Consider the following 20,448-nt stretch of genomic DNA (forward strand, 5'->3'; position numbering starts at 1 on the left):
CCAAGGACCTCATGGCATGTGGCCAGTTGGAATGAGTCACCATCCCCACGTGTGACGTGGTCACTCCTGCGGGGAATGGGAGTGTGGGGCTGCCTCACATCTCACCCTCCACAGCAGCAGCCAGAGCGACCACAGGAAGTGGCATCAATAGCATGCACTCCACCAGGAACCCCCAGCAAGTCCGCACGGGGCTGGTGGCCAGGGAGGACGCCCTGTGGCAGAGCGGGGCCACAGGCCAGTGTGTGCAAGCTGGGAGCTCTCCATTTTGGGGTGCTCCCAGTTTCATCCACCACCACCCCACACGCAAACTCCACTAGCTCTGCACACAGCAGATCCAGCCATCGGAGAGGGGAGCCGGCGGTGTCACTGGGGAATGCGACAGGGCTAATTCCTCTGAAACCTCCATTAACTTTACTACTTCTGTGTAAGTGCTTCATTGTAAATAATGATTCTGCACCACGGAGACACGCTGCCCAGAATCTCCCGGCACACATAAAATTAAATTCAGCTCCCTTGGCCCACTCACATAGCGTACCGGGATAGCTGCGTTGTCTTCCAAGCCACAGAGGTCTGCAAATGATTTCCACTGATTCTAGGGCAGGCTTGGAGTGTCATCTGCCCTAAAGAGCAGCTCTGCATTCCTCCTCATTCCTTCTTCTGCCCCACACCAAAAGCCCACTCTCTCCAGACTCCTTTTCTGGAAGGAGGAATTCGACCTCCGCTTAGAAGGGGGCTCACTCCCCCCACCCAGCCCTTCCCTCGCAACAAATTCCAAGAAAAGATGTTTCTGAAGACAAAACACAATTTCCAGGAAGGTCAACAGGATTTCTTGAAGCAAGTAGATCTGCCCACCCTTCACACGCAGTTTCCTCCAGCCTTTCTCTATGCTTCGTTCTCTACCTGCTGCTTCCCTGTTTCACACTCAGTGAACACCTCCCTGCAGCCCTGAGGAGAGACACCACAGGGGTCAGCTAAAGTAAGAACCACCTAGAACAAGAGACTGAAGTCAACTTCTCTTCGAAAATAAACATGCGCACACTCTGTCTCCCACCAGTTGGGCGGGAACATAAATAACTTGTGGGTGGGGGGTCCTTGGGGAGACATCTTGCCCCCGACAGCCTTCAGGCAACAGGCTCAAGGGATGCCTGGGGCTCTCTACTGGAACCCCACTTCTTCACTGTCTGCTCAGCAGTGTCACTGCTGAGCTGGCAGGATGCTCTGTCTGGCCTCCTGGGACGCACACCAGGTGTCCCACCCTCGCCCTCTCTCCACAGACTGAAGAGCAGCTCAGAGGGGCCCCTGGATCTGCAGGCTCTAATTTACATGTCTGTGTCTTTTGTGCTCTTTCCCTGCTAAACTCACAGCAGGCAGGGTTGGAGGAGCAGGAGGTTTGGAGGACCAGAGAAATCCTTGGTACAGCCAAAGATCAAGATGAAATTGGGCTGCCCACGCGCATTGTTCTAGACGAGACGTCCTCTGTTTTCCAACATCAAATTCCCACCTCACAATGAAGAAAGAAAAAATAAGTTCTGTTTTTTTTTTTTTTTATGATAGTCACAGCGAGAGAGAGAGAGAGAGAGAGAGAGAGAGAGGCAGAGACACAGGCAGAGGGAGAAGCAGGCTCCATGCACCAGGAGCCCGACGTGGGATTCGATCCCGGGTCTCCAGGATCGCGCCCTGGGCCAAAGGCAGGCACCAAACCGCTGCGCCACCCAGGGATCCCAGTTCTGTTTTTCAGAAACTAAAACCCTAAATAAAGCCTCAAAGAAGAATATTCAGACTGGAGGACCCAGTATAAACTTCCTCTGGCCAGCACCTCCTTGTTAATCAACTAAGCATTACAGCCACCCCTCCTGCCCTCGGAGACGGGCTGCAGCTAGTGCTCCCAGCGGCCCCAGCCCACATCAGCTTCCGGCTCCACTTTCCAATGGGGAAAAGTCAACTCATGGGCATGATAACTTACTCAAGGCCACACACAGTGGAAGACCCAAACCCCAATCTTCTCACTCCACGTCCTCTTCCCAGCTCCACACAGCTCCCATCCTGCAGCAGCGTGAGTGGTGTCAGCCTGCCTAAAGGCTGGCAGTTGCTGAGGCTGTCGCTCCTCCGGGGTCACTTCCCACTGAGCGTTCCCTCCCCAGGAGCCTTTCCCCACAGAGCTGCCCACCAGGACAGCCCACCTGTCACACTGCATTTCTCTGCACTCATTTCCGCCTCCCTCGTGACCTCGGCTTCACCAGAATGTTCCTTAAATTAGATCCCAGAAGGAACTTCAAGGCAAATTCCTCCATTTGTGATGTTTATGGAACTTGTCATTGTTTATGTTATTATGGTGCCATCAGACACTGGCGAGCATTCCTCCGGGTTGCGACCACCTTGATTCTCTTCCCCTTGGGCAGGAAGCACCCTCAGGACCTCAGGTTGTCTGGTACTAGTACTGGCATTAGCTCTTCATTTCCTACCCCACTTGATGGACATTGGTTCCCTATGGAACATGAAGGGTCTTTCAGTTTCAACGATTCCCAGTGTGTGAGATGTTCACATTACACAGTCTGTCAGCCTCTGCACAACAGAGGAAGGAGAGTGAATTCACAGGGACCACAATATGCCAGAGGTCCTCAACACCACAACACTCCATAAAACCAAAAAGCACATACAGCCTGAGCTTTTATGAGTCGAATGTTCAGCCTTCATGATCAACTTCTCAAGGCAACCAAAGAGTATCCACCAACTCTGTGGTCATCCCTGGGCTGGGGATGAGGAAAAACCAAGACACATCATATCTCCTTCTTGCTCAGCAGGGATTTCTCAACTTGTTAGAGAACAAAGCAATGTGTTTTACAAATATATAGTGTGTTCCAACAAAAAGGTGCTATATTCAGAATAGGGCAGGAATTGGTGAAGTTTAAGATCTGCAGGAAGCTTAGAAGAGAAGCCACTGGTTTTATCTGAAAGCTTTGTTTTCTGAAAACTTGTTTGATTTTTTTTTAAGATTTTATTTATTTATTCATGAGAAACACAGAGAGAAAGGCAGAGACACAGGCAGAGGAAGAAGCAGGTCCCCTGCGGGGAGCCTGATGTAGGACTCGATCCTGGAATCCCAGGATCACACCCTGAGCCGAAGGCAGACGCTCAACCACTGAGCCACCCAGGCATCCCTGAAAACTTGTTTTAATGCTTCTGTCTAAAAGTTGAATATCAACTATGTTATAGGCAATTGTCAAACTTTGGAGAATTCACAAAAAAAAAATTTAACCAAGTCTCTAGAACAATTTCTTCTTTACAGGAAGGGCCAGGGACAGAGGAACGAGTAGAGATACCATGACCAGGAAGTAATCAAACGAATCCAGAGGTGAGAACTTCTACAGGTCAACCGGCCTGGTTTCTTTGGCAAAACAAGTCAGCAACATGACATGATTCTACAGTGAAAGAGACCTCTGAGACAGAAAAACTATAGGTGCAGTGTGGACACTGGGTGGATCCAGACTTAAACACAACTATAAAAAGGCATCTTGAGACAATCAGAGGAATACAGACTGGAAAGGAGGTGGGATTAAGGAATTACCGTTAATCTTGCTAAGGGAAGATGAAAATTGCCAAGTTATATGCATTTTTTAAGATTTTCTAAAATATTTTATATATTTATTCATGAGAGACACACAGAGAGAGGCAGAGACACAGGCAGAGGGAGAAGCAGGCTCTCCACAGGGAGCCTGATGTGGGACTCGATCCTCTGAGTAGGGATCACGCCCTGAGCTAAAGGCAGACGCTCAACCACTGAGCCACCCAGGCATCTCCCAAGTTATATTTTTTTTTTTAAGTCTTAACTTTTGTAAATTCATGCTGAAGTATTAGGAATGAGATACTAAAATTCTTTAGGTAGAAAGAGATACAGAAAGTGGGGAGGAGCAATAGAAAAAAAAGAGGGGAGGAACAAAATTTAATAATTGTTGAATCTACCCAGTGGGTAGGTAGAGGCTCAGGCTTATTATGTGATTATTTTCTAACTTTGTTTATGGTTAACATTTTTTATAATAAAGAATGCTAAACAGCTCCCACCATCTTTGGGAAGACCAGAGAACCAGCCTTGGAGAACACTACCAGGAACAGATCTTCACATCTGCTCCACAACTCGTCCCCAAAATCCACCACCAGTGACTCAGTGCCAGATGCAATCACCTTGCTGGAGCTGCCACCAATGCCCAGTATGAGGGGCTGCCACTATCAAGACCATTGCTCCCTGTCGTGGCTGGCACTCTTACCAGACTCGAGTCCATCCAGATGGTCTCTTCCTGCACCCTGGTTGCAAGGAAAACCAAAAAGTGAGTACCTGGCATCTTCAACTGTATATAAAGATTTTATTTATTTATTCATGAGGCCCACAGAGAGAGAGAGAGGCAGAGAGAGTCCTGATGCAGGACTCGATCTCAGGACCCTGGGATCATGCCCCGAGCCAAAGGCAGATGCTCAACCACTGAGCCACCCAGGAGCCCCTCTTCAACTGCATATAGTAAGAGAGTCTCTGCCTTAAAAGTTGGAAATGCCCCTAAGAATAGGGAGGTTCAGATACTAGAAAGCCAAAAAGAATGACAAATGACCACGATACATATGTGTATAAACACACCTAACTGAATAACATTCTGTGCTCATACCTGTGGCTCAGCCCTTGGTACTAACAGGAGAGGACCCTTCCTGCTGCAAAATCCATGCTCCTAATCTGGGTCCCACCACTCACCTCCTGGGAGATACTCAGACAATATGTGCAGTGCTGAGGAGAACAAAGGGCCTCTGGCATGTAGCCTCACATTTACGACCTGGAAACTCAAACTACCAAGAGAAGCTTCCTTAAAATGAGCCATCAAGGACGGAAGAAGACCTGAGCTTATCTTAGTGGGAGGAGGTAGAAGAAAAGGAGATGAAAAGTGAAAAGAAGAAGGGGAAGACACAGCTCAGGTGACAGCCTGTCCTGGTTTCCTTGGACCATCCAACTTATGTCCATTGTCCTGGCATAATTAGTTAGTGTCACCTTTCATCGTCAAAATGACCCTAGTTTGTACAATAAATAATATGGGCCACCACAGAACAGTGGGAGCAAAAGCTCTGCAGCAGGAACTAGCCAAGGGGTGGGGGTGTGGGTGCTATGAAGAGCCAGCCCAAGAGGGCAGCTGAGCACCTATGGGGAGAGGGGTGAGGGTCCTGTGGGGGAAGTGCAAGGTGGCATCAGATGGGGTGTGGAAGCCACAGGGAAAAGCTCCTTCCTCTTCCCTGGGGCAGTGGGGAGCCACTGAGGACTCTGGCTCAAGATCATTACAGGCCACGTACCAACAAAGCATGGGGAGCAAGATTCTGGAGGCAAGGAGACCAGCCAGGAATCTGGGGGTGGGGGGGTGTGGTGCAGGGGGAGGATCACAAAAGGCAGGGCGTCAGGAGTCTGAGCGGCATGGTGAAGGAGAGAGTGAAGGCAAGTGACCGTGGGGGCCGCCCGTACACTTTTCTGGTGCCCTCGAGTGACAGAGACGAATTTCCACCCAGACTCGGCGTTAACACAAAGAGACGCAAAAGCTGATGTGACAAAACGCTAAGAACGATGTCTTTGATGTATGAACACTCCTCGCCCCTTTAGACCCTTATAAACAAGAGGTCAGTGCAGCCTCCCCCGGTGTGTCCAGGGTACACATCTTCAATAACAAGAGGTCCCTGAAGGTAGATTTCCTCTTATAATTGAGGGACTATTTCCATTTTGAGGGGCTGAGAGATGCTGCCGATTAATTGTTAATTTAGCCTTTTGAGACCTCAATTTATATGCAGCATTGACCAGTGTCTGCAACAATCTGAGCAGAGGAAGGACGAGGTCCTTAGGAAATTAATGTAATAGTTTCAGCTCATTACTAACAGAGCTTGTTCTTAGAGCCCAGGAACTTCATTCATTCGTTCAAAAACCGCTCTCAGATCCAATTAAAATCGGAGGTCACAAACAGCTGCAGCGTTATTTCCTCATGAGGAGAGGTGAGAGCTGACTTTAAAACTGCAGGAGTCTCAGGAGATGAGGAAGGAGATGTGTGAAACCCACGGGGCCACCACAAAGCAGGGGGGCTGCAGGCATCTGCGCCCCAAGGACCGCCGAAGAAACACAGACATGCTGCCTCGGGAAGGCGTTATTTCAAAAAGAATGTGGATCCCATCTTTAAGAAATAGTGCTGCATTCCTTCAGCTTACATTAGCACATTAGCACCCTTTCTTGGGGCCTACAAATTTGAAGTCCACCTAAAAAGAAGCCAGAAAAAGAAAAGAAAAAAGCACATACTTAACCCTTCCAGAGAAAGGCCAAATGTTGGCACCATTGGGAGACCTTACCGGAGACTGGGTTGTCGGGAATCAGACCCAAATCCCACTAGGGCTGAGAACAGCAACCAGAGAGGTGGTGTGGAGTCAGAAGACAGCTCCCTACTTCCCTCCACCAAGCTGGAAGCCAGGAGAGCCCTGCTTGGCCAGCAGCCCACGGCACCTGCAGGCCAGTCCACATACCCCCTCTGGGTCTCAGACCCATCTGCTACAAAGTGAGGAGGCTGATCTTATCTTTGGGGGGGGGGGGGTTCTGACCAAGGTCAGCATGCCTCTCCTGGATTGGGGTGGGAGAAGTCCTCCTGGTCCCTCAGAGGGCAGCCTGCCCCTGGGGTAGGAAGCGCCTCCAGGGTAGGTCCACAGCGTCCCCACTGCCAAGCAGGGGGAGACCCCTTTTCTTGTCTGACTTATTACATTTCCTCATAAGGTTTCATTTTGTAATGGTTTTGCTGCTAGATGGATGTTTGAAAGTCACTCCCAGAGTTTGGTGATAACTATTCAAATACATTTTCCCAATACTAGGGGTACCAGTGTGGCTCAATCGGTTAAGCGTCTGACTTTTGATTTCAGGTCATGATCTCAGGGTCCTGAGATAGAGCCCCATGTGGAGCTCCATGCTGGGCATGGAATCTGCTGGAGATTCTCTCTCTCCTTCTCCTTCTGCCCTTCCTTGCCCAACACTGCTCACACATGTGATCGCTCTTAAAAAAATAATAATAATAATTCCCAGCATTAAACAAGAGGTGATACTTGGCTCAGCTCCATCAGAGAAGAAGTCAAAGACTTGAGGCACAAAAGGCCCTGTGCCTCTCTAGGACATGCTGGAAGTCCCCGCTTATATGCCAGCCCCTCACCCAGATGCTCACTGCCAAACTAGCCAAGCTCAGCTTCTCCCACCTAAAGCACACAGGGAGACACTGGAGGCAAGGGACTGGGTGGGCCCAGGCATAGACAAACTAACCACTGTACTCCCTTACAGACTGCAGAGTCCTTTTACCTGTCGAGGCTGCAGTGGTACATCAGTCCAGGACCCACACCAAAGACAAATCCCCAACTTCAAGGGACACTGAGTGTCTGAGAACAGAGGAGCAGTCCACCCATCAGTCAGCCCTCCCCTGTCAGCCCTAGAATCACTCATTACAACTACAGGGCAAGAGTCAGTGGAGGGCGAGACAGAGGGGCCCAGTGTGCTAGTCCCACCTTCTCATTTCATGGACAGAGAGGATGAACGCACGCAGGGACTCAGAGGCAGCCAAACCAGACCTCAGGTCTCCCAATTTCCCCGCTTCTGTGCTGCTTTGGAAGTCACATGTCCCAGAGGCCACTAGCTCTGCTCCCTTTTCCGGGCTACATATTGAAGAAACAAGCCCAGAGCATCCTTTGCTCAAAATGTCCCAAGGCTGAGAAGAAGGTCTCTCAGGTGGTACCACTCTTTGGTCTTGAATCATGAATTCATTTCAAAGCACTTCTCAAGCTGGTCCCTGCAGAAATTCCACCTTAGCACAAACTAGATTCTCATTTGAATTCCTCCTGCCACCACAGCCATTTACTACTGCACTGACCTTTGCTTCTAGGTTAATTATAAATAGTTTTGCCTATTGGAGAAATTGAACTGAATTAGCTTAGTTTTAATCTCTCATCAATAATTCAAATGACCATTTCCCACAGATGAAAAATAAAACTGTCGAGGATGGATGGAGCAGACCCCCCCCCCCAACTCCCAGAGAGGCTTCAGCAGACAGCAGAAGGGGCACAGCCTCTGCAAGCAGGTCCTCAGCCTCCCTCGGCGGGCCCATGCCTGATTTCCCTCAGTCTGGCCTGGACCAGGGCCAAGGAGCACGAAGGATGTCCCAGGCTGGTCCGGCCCTGTCTGACAGCCCATTAGCCCCAGCTGTCGGAGACATCTGCCTCTTCTGATTACCGTCAGAGCAGAGGAGAAGCGACGGCCCCCAGCATCCCGCTGTCTCCCCCTGCACCAAACTGTCAGCAAGTGATTGTGCTTCCACTTGGAGGCACTCAGAAGCCATCCCTGGCTGCTATTTATAACCTCCCTGTGAGGTCACCTGCCAGTGGAGCTCGAGGGGGAGTGGGCCTCTCTGGGGCAAAAGGCCCAAACAGCACCAAGTTCCTGCTGTTGCCTGTGGGCAAGAAATAAGCAACCCCAGAGCTGAGCAAAATCCATTCATAAAACATATATGCAACATCAGGTCAGCTTTCGCTGTGCTGTGGGGCTAGGGACTCCAGGGTACACGAGAAGGACACTGAAACTGTGGCAGTTCGTGCTGTCACGGATGTCCTCAGAGGCCTGGAGACATGATTCCACATCTAGGCCACACCCTGGACAGGACTGCCTGTGATATCCAAAAAAAGATGCCTTTAGGATTACAAAGGAGCTGAAAAACTCCAGCTTCTAACATGAACCGAGCCACCTGTATGAGGGTCCTGGAACTGCCATAACCAATCGGCACAAACTGAGTGGGTTCCAACAACAGGAGTGCAGTCTCTCAGCACCGGGCCCCAGAAGTCTGTTACCCGGCGGGGCCTTACTCCCCATGGGGCTCTAAGGGAGAATCTGCTCTTTGCCCCTTCTGGCCTCTGGTGGCTCCGTGTTCCCTGACTTGGGCCACATCACTTCTGTCTCTGCCTCTATGGTCACACTGCCTCCTCTTCTCTCGTCTGTGTCTTCTTCATCTGTCCCAACTCTCCCTCAGCCTTTCTCTTAGAAGGACACTTGTCACTGACATTAGAGCTCACTGGAGTAATGTAGAATAGTCACCCCATCTCAAGATCCTTCATTAATTACATCTGCAAAGACACTTTTTCCAAACAGGTTCCAGGTATGTGGGCATAACTTTGGGGGGGGGGGGCACCCATTCAACCCACAACACAGCTCACCCATGGAAAAACCAACAAGAGACTGGCGTTGGGATCACAAAGCTCAGAGTTTGAATCCCACCTCTGCCATCTACTTAATAACCAAAATTCAATCCTTTCTTAAGATGTCACCAACACCCAGTTTGAGTTCAATAAAGGGCCCAGCAGGGCAGTGATCTGAGAACAGGCCTTGCCCTCCTTCTCTCTCACCACAGAAGGCCTGACTACATGCCCAGGGACAGTCCCACTCCAGGCCCAGATGGGGATGGAGAGCTTCATGTGTCCTGCAAGATGGCCCACAATGGAGCCATTTGCTCCCCCACTCCGAGGTCCCAGCACTCTGTCACCTCTCCTGACACCTCATCTTGCTGGGCTCCGGAACCTGGCTGCCCGCCCGTATGTTTCTGCCTCAGAGCCCCCAGCAACACCAATAGGTCTCCATCCCAGCTTTGTTTGCTTTTAATTACTAAGCCAACTAAACAAGCCCCCAGCGCAGCCATGTGTGCACACACCTGGCTGCCTCTGACAGGTAATGAATCGCTCAGCCATGTTCAAGGGCAGGCCTTCCTGACGGCAGGGGGGACAATCGACTGAGCAAAGTCAGGGTGAGCTCAGAGGTCAAAGAATATTGAGCAGGGAGTGTGGTGCCCTCCTCCACAAGCACCTGCCTCCCTCATGCTGTCCCTGAGCACAGCTCATATTGACACAGGTAGAGTCTCAGAACTATGTGTTTCTGACAAGGAGGATTGATTTCTCTAGGAAAATGGAAAGTGGACACTGAGCAAATACGCTCTTATATATCAGCACGGAGACAGAGATTCTTGAGCATCACTTGCGAGTGGCTAGTAAAACAAAAGTCAGGTTTTTCTTAAAGCCAGGAGGAAGATAAATGAGTTTATAGACCTTCTCTGGCATTATTATCTTCCACGAGATGAACAGACCTACAAAGCCCTGGGTTTCTCCTATCCCACCCCACCCCAAATTCTGAACCCTGCATGCAAGGCTGGTCACACACCTCCCTGGAGCCATCCTCCCGCAGGAGGAGGTCATCCTCAGTGATCCAGGGGTGGCAAAGGGCAGAGCAGGACACAGACACAACCAAGGGTCCTGCAGGTCTCAAGGATCACAATTCACCTCAAAGCCTGAGAGGTCGGCCACACGGGGGCACACCAGTGTCCATCCCAACACCCTGGACAGCGGGGAGCTGCCAAGAGGCTCGGAACAGCATGGCACTTCCAGGGTGATAGCCATCAAGGGAAGCAGGGGGCTAGTCAGTCCCAATCCCTGTCCCATAGGGAACCCCCAGTGGGCACCGGGTGCAGATTCACACTCACCCCTGCCCGTGCACACACACACACCTGACAGCATCTCTCGAAGGCTACACCCTGAAATGTTAGTGCCTCACCCCCTGTGTTGGGATTTGGGATTTGTTTTTCCTTGTGCTTTGTCTCCATTTTCCAAATTTTCTGTAATGTGCATCATATTATTTTTACAATGTGAAAAACTGCTATTCCTTAAACTGCACAAATGCGAAGAATTGGCAATTTTAATAACTCTCATATCACCGCATCCATTCCGCAGGAGCGAACTGTTTGTAACAGATGATGCCTAATTATATTATAGGGGAAACTCAGCCAACTGTGTATGGGGGGACCGTGGGCACCATGGTCCTCCCCACACCAACCACTGGACACTCAGTTCTACCCCCCCTGCAAACACTGGAGCCCCAGCGCTGCTGTTTATCCCATTTAAGAATAACCAAAAGAACCAAATAGATTTCACAAATCACTTAGTCTGTACAGTTTTCTCCTCGAGGACACTCATGCAGGCTTCCAGCAAAGATGACGCAAAATAACAAGACAAATGTAGTAACTAATACAAAGTGCTTGGTTCACTAAACAAAGAGCTTTTGATGCTGTAACTCAATTTATGTTGGCATAATAGGATCTGAGCGGGCTAAGAGGAGCCATATACAAGGGACAGGCTGCCCTGACAGCAAAGGGAGAGTGGAGAGCAGAAGAGCTTCTCAAGCCCGCTCCCCTCACAAACCGCCCACCTGGGACCTCAGAAAGGTGCAATCCCCTCAGGTGAGACTCCAAGGGAATTTTTACTTTGCGCTGAGAAAAGACTCAAGCATTGCTTGGTTGTTGATGGTACAAAAGACCAAACCGTAATCCCCTCTTCTGAGTGCCACCCTCACTCTTTCGTTGACCTGGCACCTACCGTGTCACCAAGGTGAGTCTGGGGAGGGATCTGACACAGTTGCCAATGCTCAGGAGTTCACAAGCTGACGGATACTCTTTGGTGCTGTCAAAGGAGGTGGAGACAGGGTCTAGTGGTTCTGCTGTCCCTGCTGACCCCGGAGTAGTAGAAAGGAGCCCAAACTGCTGCTTCCCAAGGTCCAGCCTTGGGGAATGATGGAAGATCCTCATGGTTACTCTTTGCACAAAGTCTGGTCTCCCCTAAGAAGCCATTCCAGGGCTGTGCTGCCAGACTGGAGGAAGAAGGCCTTTCCAGACACCCTGTCCCAGAGTCTGCTCTGGAGGGGCCCCATCATCTTTCCGCCCCCTTCACAGCCATGGTCCCTCTGTCACTGGCATCATTCATCTTTGTAATAAGAAGAACCTCTGGGTCTGAAGTCCAGGAATCCACCCTGATTCAAGGCTCTCGGGGAGGCCTTGGATAAGACTGGCACCCTCTCTGAGGGGCAGAGGACACACTGGTCTTGGCCCAGGTTGCCTGGATGGAAACAAAGGCTTAGCCCAGCTCTGCCCTCAGACATCTTCCAAAGAATTTCCTGGCATGACAGCCCCCAAAAGGCGGCACCAGTGGTAAGATCAAAAGCGTCCACCCACTTCTGTGGGACAGAAGGGCTGATGAGATGGTCATAGCAGCTGACAGTATTCATCTTGTGGTCGGGCCTACATGACTACATTGGGGTCAAGGCTTGGGGGCCAGGGGTGGGGAGCCAAAGCAGCATGGTGATGAGTTAGACTCAGCAGGCTTCTTGACCGTGAATCAGGAGGGTAGGTCAGAGTCAGTCTCAGATGAGTTGGCCATGTGACACTCTGCTCCACCAAATGGACAGGACCTTGGGAAGGGGACCCTGCTCTCTGCTCTCACGTCCTACCTCTGTCACCATCCTCATCAGGGATGGAGGGGAGCACAGAAGCACAAAGCAACCTCTCACCAAGCCTACCATGCAATCCCAATGAACAAGAGGGAGACCAGCAGACAGAAAATCGTCCCTACTTCCCTGAAGAGGAAACTGAGGCTTGAAAGAGTCAGAGCGAGCACCTAATGCTGGCCTCCTGCCTCTAGTCCCAGCACGCTGTCCTCTGCATTGCTCTGCCACCCTCTGCAGGAGTCCTTCTCATATGGGTGAACATTTGGGGTGCTGGGACCTGGCTGAGCCACCCCTGGCCTGGAAGGTCCTCTTCGGGGACACCTCTCCACTCCCATCCACCCATTCAAAAGCTGGGCCTGGGAACTGAAACTCCTCCCCACAATGCCCCTCCCCATGTGGGACCCCGGCAAAACTGATCACCTGTCTGAGCCTCAGTCTCCCCACTGTAAAATGGCCAGCTAGTCTACATGTCACCGGAGGGCCCCCCCCACCTCCACCCTTACAACTGCAGGGACATCTAGGAGGTGTCAGGACCCATCAGAGTGCTGAACATTAATGGGGCTGGGACCTCAGAGGAGGCTGTTTCTCCCCCGGTCCTGTAAAAGATACAGAAATGAAAAACAGGGCCCCCATCTCAAAGACCCCACAGTCTTGCTGGAAAGACAAGATAGCACATGAGAGAGGGCAGAAAAATCCTGAAGTGCCCCAGAAGTGCTCTGAGTGCTTCCAGAGGAGGTAGCAAAAGAACCAGGCCCTGTGGATGGGTGATGGGTGCGTCTGGATGAGCCAGTGGGCAGGAATCACAGACAGGAGAAGGTACCAGCAAAGACCTAGAGGTAGCACAGAGCATCTGTGGGTCCAGGGCCACCAGGATCTGTGCACACGGAGACCTGCCCCACGCTCCTAACTCAAAGAGGGACAAGGGCCCTACACTTTGAAGTCACCAAATTCCTTTTAATGACTCTTAAGTGCTTCCTTACAACTTTCTATAAATCTACTAGCTCATTCCTGTCCCAGAACTCCACACGCAACCTCATTAGGAGGCAGTAAGTGGTGGGAAATATTGATACTTCTGGCTAATAGTGTTATTAATACCATTACCATTCATATCACCTCGTAAACAACTCTTGTAGGACATTTAGCATGGCTAAGTCCAAATGAAGATAATACCATTGCTAATTATATCTCTATAAACGTATTTTATGGCAGGGAAAGAAGGGCTCTTATATCCTCTGATTACTCAGTTGCCACAACCATAAGGAAGTAGGCAAGACTTCATGAAGACGTGCCCTCTGGGGATGATTCATTACGAATAATTGTGGTTTGCAAAAGCACAAGAGCTTTGAGGAGATTTTTAAAAAGAAAGGAATTGTCATTTGTAGGAGGGAGGACACGGAGAAAATATTCTCAGGCAGCCAGAATGAGAGAGGCTGACTCAGTGGTCTCAGCTGCTCTGGCACCACCAGGCAGGGTGCTCGGACTCACTGTCTGTCGTGTCTGAGAGGCAGAAAGTGGCCTGGGGAGGGCACACCCCAGCTGCTTGCTTACGGTGGAAATACACCTGTGTCAGTGACCATGGAACTCCAGGGAGAAGCACTAACCATGTGTCCGCATCTCATGGCAGGGAAGGAGATATCTAAATCCAGCAGCTCAGAGATCGCTTTTGGAAATTACCCACATTTCTCATTTACTTAACAGTTTACTTAGCATTTACAGACTTAACGGGGGCTTATCTGAAGCTGGTGGAGTGGGCTCATGCTGTCTCAGGAAGAAGTGCCTGCCCGTACAGTTCCCCTCCTGCATTGTTTGGGAAAATCACATTCCCAGATAAGGGTCAAAAACACTAACTCTAAAGGAGGCGGTGAATAAGAAAATAAATGCTTTTCTTTTTTTCCCTTTCTAGCTGAGCTCAGACAATTTACAGTATTAAATGTCCCCTTGTACTCCGGAGAACTGGAATTGATTTTTTTCTTAAAAGTGCTCATTGGGTTGCTTATAAATTTCTCTAGCTGTTGTTATCAAGCTGTAAATTGCAGTTATGAGAATAATCACAGATCAATTGCAGTCATTCTGAGGGAGGGCTAGGCCTGCACAAACACAGGCAATTCAGGCTTTTGACAGACATTTGGAGTAAATTATCTCTAGTTCAGATTCAATTAATTAAGAATTGGTAAAATCTCAGCACGATGCCAGGGAGAAGCTTACCTTCCCTCTGTCTGTGGGGTAGTTGTTGGTGCCTTTCACCAAATATTTCCAGTTCTCCTCCTTACATGCAACTCTTCATCTCTTCTGAAGTCAGGCAAGGCCATGGGATGTGTTTGGGCCAATGAAACATGAGCATGAATAGCATGAATTTTGGGTAGAGGCTTTAAAACAACGGTTAGCAAACTTCTCCCACAAAAAGCCATGTAGTATAGAGTTTAGGCTTTGTGGATCATCTGGTAACTGTCAAAACTACTCACATCTGCTGTTGTACCAGGAAAGCAGCCATTGCTATGTAATCAAATGGGTGTGGCTATGTTCCAATAAAACTTTATTTATGGACAATGAAATTTGGATTTCATATAATTTGTGTATATCATAAAATACTATTCTGATTTTTTAACCATTTGAAAATATAAAATATATTCCTACACTGCAGAATGTATAAAAACAGGCGTGACCTAGAAGCCATGGTTGGCCAAACCCTGCCTTGCAAAAATCAGCAAGTGATTTGCTGTACCCACTTCTCGTCCCAAGACGAACATAGAAATGTGTGGAGATGGAGCCTCTATCAGCCCAAGCCTATGAGTGCCTATGATCAGTTTCCTCTAGACATACAGAGTGAACAAGAAATATACTCCTATTGTTTTAGCCATTGATATTGCTGGGTATTTGTTACTGCAGCAAACCTAACCCATCCTTTCTGAAACTATCTACAAAGTATTTTCCTAATTGATTAAGTAGACAATATGAAAGTATTACTAAGAAAAATGACTTTTCAAATATACTTTAAACATACTTTATAGTACTTATTTTCATTAAAATTATAAACTATGCATAAATGATTTTAATCTGTTCATTAAAGCAAATCCCAAATATGCTGAAACTTGACATCTCCCAAGTCTATTTAGAATCACAATGGATTTTTAGAGTCACTTTGTTTTCAAGGAGATTCAATTTCAAACTAGACTTTCTCCTATTCTGTCCTGTTCAGTGAGATTGACAGTTTGAGAATCTTAGCCTCATACCCAATATTTCCATCTATAGACCAAGTGACAGGTGGGGAATAGCAGATGTTTCCAGACAAAATGAATCATTCCAAGCATCAAATTTTAATAATACATGATTGAGAAAGAAAGCAGCAGATAGAGACAGAGAGGTATGCCATGTGACTATGAGCATGTCTTTTGTCCTCTCTGGGTCCCAGTTTTTCCATCGATAAAACTGGCACATGGAATAAATGTCCTCTATGAGCTCTTTCAATTCAGATATTATAAAACTAGATGTAATTTCAAGCATAATTTAAAACAAAACCTTTTGGATCTAACAAACAAAATAGAAAAGAACTGTGCACAAAACCCAATCTAGAATTTTGATAACAGCCTTCACCTAAAGAAGTCAAATATCCCTATATTAAAGCCCACAAAATTGGTCTACAATGTCCAAGAAATTAGCAAAAAAAAAAAAAAACACCAACAGACAATGAATATATAAGAAAATGTTCAATATCACTAGAGATCAAAGTATACAGATTTAAAGATCAATATACCATATGCCATCTACTAACTTTATAAAGACTCGTAAGGAGAATCATGGTCCATAGTGGTAAGAATAGGGAGGGAGTAAAGAGACCGGTGTGGGTAGACCTGTCAGGTGGCATGGCTTTCCTGAAAGACAATGTGGCAATGTAAATTGAAAAACACAAATATGGGCATGCTCTTGGACCAAGCAAGTGAAATTTTTTTTTCTAGGAAAAAACTGGGTAAGTATCACAAGATATCAATGACACAACTGATTAATGTAGGATTGTTTCCAATAGCAAAAAAGAAAAAATTAGAAACAAGTAAATGACCAAAAGTAAGGAACTGTATAAATAACAGATGGCACACTGATACAATGGAATACTTTTTTCAAGTTAAAGTTTCTTTTGATAATTAAGCCATGAAAAGTAATGCTACCTTGCAGAATATGAGCCTAATTCTATTTAGGGGGAGAAAGGTAAAAATTATATCCATACATGGAAAACACACTGGAAATTTTCACCAGAAGTAGTAGTAATCTCTAGAGACTTTCATTTTCCTAATTATCCTTTTTTTGTATTTTCCATATTATTGTGGAATTAGGGGGAAAAACATTAAATTGCACTAAAAATTAAAACATATAATCTATGTCTATTGACTTTAAAATGTATTTTTGATACAACTGAAAGTTTTTTAAAAGTGAGCCACCAAATAATACATAGTTAGAGCTTGTTTGGAAAAATAGGGAAAAGACTAGAAGGAAATACAATAAAAATTATCTCTAAGGGAAGGATTATGAGTGATCCTTTTTCTTCTTGCTTATCACTTTTTTCTGATTTTTCTCTAACATAAATTATTTATGTAAAAGTAATTTTAAAAAACAACGTTTAAAAAAATAAAGAAATGAGTTGAGAAGGATCCAGATGGTTCAGGCAGATTTGCTCTCAGTACTAAATAAAATCACCTAAACCAGCCCCTGACCTTCAAAAAAGAAATAACCACCGCCATGGTCCATAGCATCACTCTCTGCAAGAAGACATTGCCTGGATGAAGCAGGTGGGAACATCTGGAGCCCAGGACTCCATGATGACCAGGGACACATTTTTAATACATGTGATATTAATACCTACAGTGTGATATAAATATCCAGTGTGATGATATCTGGAGGTGGGATCTTAGGGAGACCATTAGGTTTAGATGAGGTCATGGCCCCCATGACATAATTAGTGCCTGTCTTTTTTTAAAGATTTTATTTATTTATTCATGAGAGACACAAAGAGAGGCAAAGACATAAGCAAAGGGAGAAGCAGGCTCAGGCTCTCTGCAGGGAACCCAATGAGAGACTCAATCCCAGGATCCTGGGATCATGACCTGAGCCAAAGGCAGACGCTCAACTGCTGAGCCACCCAGATGTCCCATAATTAATGTCTTTCTAAGGGAAGGAAAAAACACCAGGACTCCTTCTCTTTCCACCATGGTAGGACACAGCAAGAAGGTAGCCATCTGCAAGCTATGAAAAGTCCTAACCAGAAACCAAATTTACCAGCATTTGGATCTTGGACTTCCCAGTCACCAGAACTGTGAGAAATAAATGTCTGTTGTTTAAGCCACCCTGTCTGCAGTATTTTATTATAGCAGCCCGAGCTGACTACACAGAGGTAATTTCCTTTCACCATGAATAATATTTTACTGCCTTCAAGTTTCCATTCTTTCCTTGGAAACCAGTATCAGGTTCAGTGTTGCACTTAGAAGGTACTTTGTCCTTTGTCCCTCTGAATACTTCAAGATTTCCTTTTTCATTTCTGGTAGTTTCACTGTGATGTGCCTACATAGACGCCTTTTAATTTACTCTATCTAGGATTCATAATGCTTCTTGAGTCTGTGGCTTGATATTTTTGTCAGTGTGGACAAATTCTTGGCCATTATCTTTTCAAATATTGTGCCCCCCACCCCCGCACTCCTCTTTCTGGGACTCCAATTACAAATGTCAGACCATTTCATCATGTCCCATATCTCCTAGAGTCTTTTCTGTATTTTCTATCATTTTTTCCCATCATTCAAACTGGAAATTTTCTACCCATCTTTCTTCCAGTTCACCAATCTGCTCTACCACTGTATCTAATATTCACTTAAATCCCTCTGTTGAAGTCTCAGTTATTGGTTTCACAGTTCCCAAATTTATGTGATTATTTTACAGTTTCCAATTCTTGGGAGGAATTCTCTACGTGGTCATTCAAATTCCTGAGTGTATTAATCACAGGTAGTTTAAAGTCCACATCTGATCATTTCAGTTGCCAGACTCCTTTCCAGTCTATTCTATCCTACATTTTCCCTCAGTTTTTAGTCAGTTCTTGTCTTATATATGCCGAGTTATTTTTTGGTGAATTCCAGATAGTGTAGAGATAATATGAGTTTCCAGATCATGTTGCCTTGCTCAAAAGAAGATTCATTTTTGCTTCGGATGACAAACTCAGTAGGGACAGATGACCTTAACCCAGTCAGTGGCTAAGCTGATTTAAAAGGCAGGTTTCAGGGGCACCAGGGTGGTTCAGTCAATTAAGTCCTGACTTTGGCTCAGGCCATGAATTCAGGGTTGAGCACTGCCTCTGCTCCCTAGTTGGTGCCATCTCCCTTTCCTTCTGCCCCTCCTCATGCTTATGCACACATGAACGCTGTCTTGTGCGCTCTCCCCACCCCCATATAAATTAAATCTTTAAAAAATAATAAAAAATTAAAAATTTGTAAATGGAATAAAAGTCAGGCCTCAGCTTGTCTGAAGGTTAGTCTATTTCAGGTTCAACTACACTATTAGAAGTCGTAGCTGAAAGTCTGGGGAGCTTACCAGGGCCCTTCTTAATTGGCAAGACCTGAACCCCAATCTTCCCCCACAAACCCATTAAAATGCTAAAAGCTACACTCAGCTTTCTCAACCATTTAGTAACCACCACCTGTGCTGCCTCTCAGGGGGCAACCAACCTGAGAGTAAAAGTGGCACCAAAGATCTGGCTCTCCTCTTTGGGTTTCCCTTCTTTCCAGAATATAGGCCCCTCTTAAGCCAAGCTTTTGTTGTTCTTTAAATCTTTTTTTTTTTTAATTTTTATTTATTTATGATAGTCACACACAGAGAGAGAGAGAGAGGCAGAGACACAGGCAGAGGGAGAAGCAGGCTCCATGCACCGGGAGCCCGACGTGGGATTCGATCCCGGGTCTCTGGGATCATGCCCTGGGCTGAAGGCAGGCGCCAAACCGCTGCGCCACCCAGGGATCCCAAGCTTTTGTTGTTCTTATAGCTTTCCAAATCTTTCCACATGTTGTATGAATTCTATGGAACTATATTCTAGTAATTATGACTGCATAAACAAATTTCCCCAAAACTCAGTGGTTTCAAACCAGAGCAATCACTTATATCTTTCAGTTACTATGGTCAGGAATTCAGAAACATTTCAACTGAGAGATTCTGGCCTGGGGTCTCTGATAAGGCTGCAGTGACATGGCAGCTTTGGCTAGGGTCATCTCAAAGGCTCCATCACTCAGATGTGTGGTATCTTGTTTGGAAAGACTAAAGCAGTTGGACATGCGGCCCCTGAGGCATCTCTCATTATCTCACGTAATCTTGCCATGTGACTGCTACAGCATGGAGGCTTCAGATTAGACTTCTTGCGAGTCAGCTCAGGGTTCCCAAAGCATGTATCCCAGGACAGAAAAGGAGAGGCAGGTGTAAGCTTTTATGACATAGTCTCAGAAGTCATGCAGCTTCCCTTCTACCACATGCTCTTGACCCAGGATATTACAAAGGTCCAATCACATTTAAGGGGAAGGGATATAAACTCTACCTCTCAATGCAAGAGTGTCAATGCCATGTCATAAGAAGACACAAGAAGCATGAGCATGTAGTATGGAAGAGACGTGGACATGGCCATCTGGAAAATATAACCTACCACAACTTCCCAACTGTTCTTGATAGCGGGTTGGTCTAAAAGAAGCTAGAAAATCATTTCTAAACAGAGAAATTCCCTCCTCTATTAACTTAGAGTAATCTTTAATTAAGATAAGACTGCCATGACTGTGCTTCGGTGAAAGACATCCCTGCTTTGGAGCTTTTCCTTTGGTCCTTTTCTGTATTATCTATCATTTCTACCCCTGCCACTGGGCTGAGGTCTGCCATCTTCCAGAGAGGGAGCACTTTTCACATCAGTACTGAGCAAATCTCAGAGGCCCTGGGAGAGTGCACGCACCATTTTGGCAAGACTTTGGCCATTCTAACTGACCTAGTCTGACTCTGCTGCTACCCACTCAGACTCACTCCGAAGGCTCATTTCTCCAACCCAACAACAGAAAAGAAAATCCAAACCACTTCTCCATGACCTATCCTACCTTTGCATT

General features: G+C 46.9%; 2 long non-coding RNA genes across 2 annotated transcripts in view; one reads left to right on the forward strand and one right to left on the reverse strand.

The window, feature by feature from the left end:
- LOC125752153 (uncharacterized) overlaps positions 1-20,448 on the reverse strand; it is a 63,903-nt gene that overhangs the window by 33,332 nt on the left and 10,123 nt on the right. The gene's annotated exons all lie outside the window — the stretch shown is intronic.
- On the forward strand, positions 3,281-8,492 carry LOC112649850 (uncharacterized). Its single transcript, XR_004803832.2, has 3 exons — positions 3,281-3,352; positions 4,041-4,322; positions 8,011-8,492. It is a non-coding gene; the product is annotated as an uncharacterized LOC112649850 (long non-coding RNA).

Source organism: Canis lupus, chromosome 11 (assembly GCF_003254725.2).
Source record: "Canis lupus dingo isolate Sandy chromosome 11, ASM325472v2, whole genome shotgun sequence".
Lineage (NCBI taxonomy): Eukaryota > Metazoa > Chordata > Mammalia > Carnivora > Canidae > Canis > Canis lupus.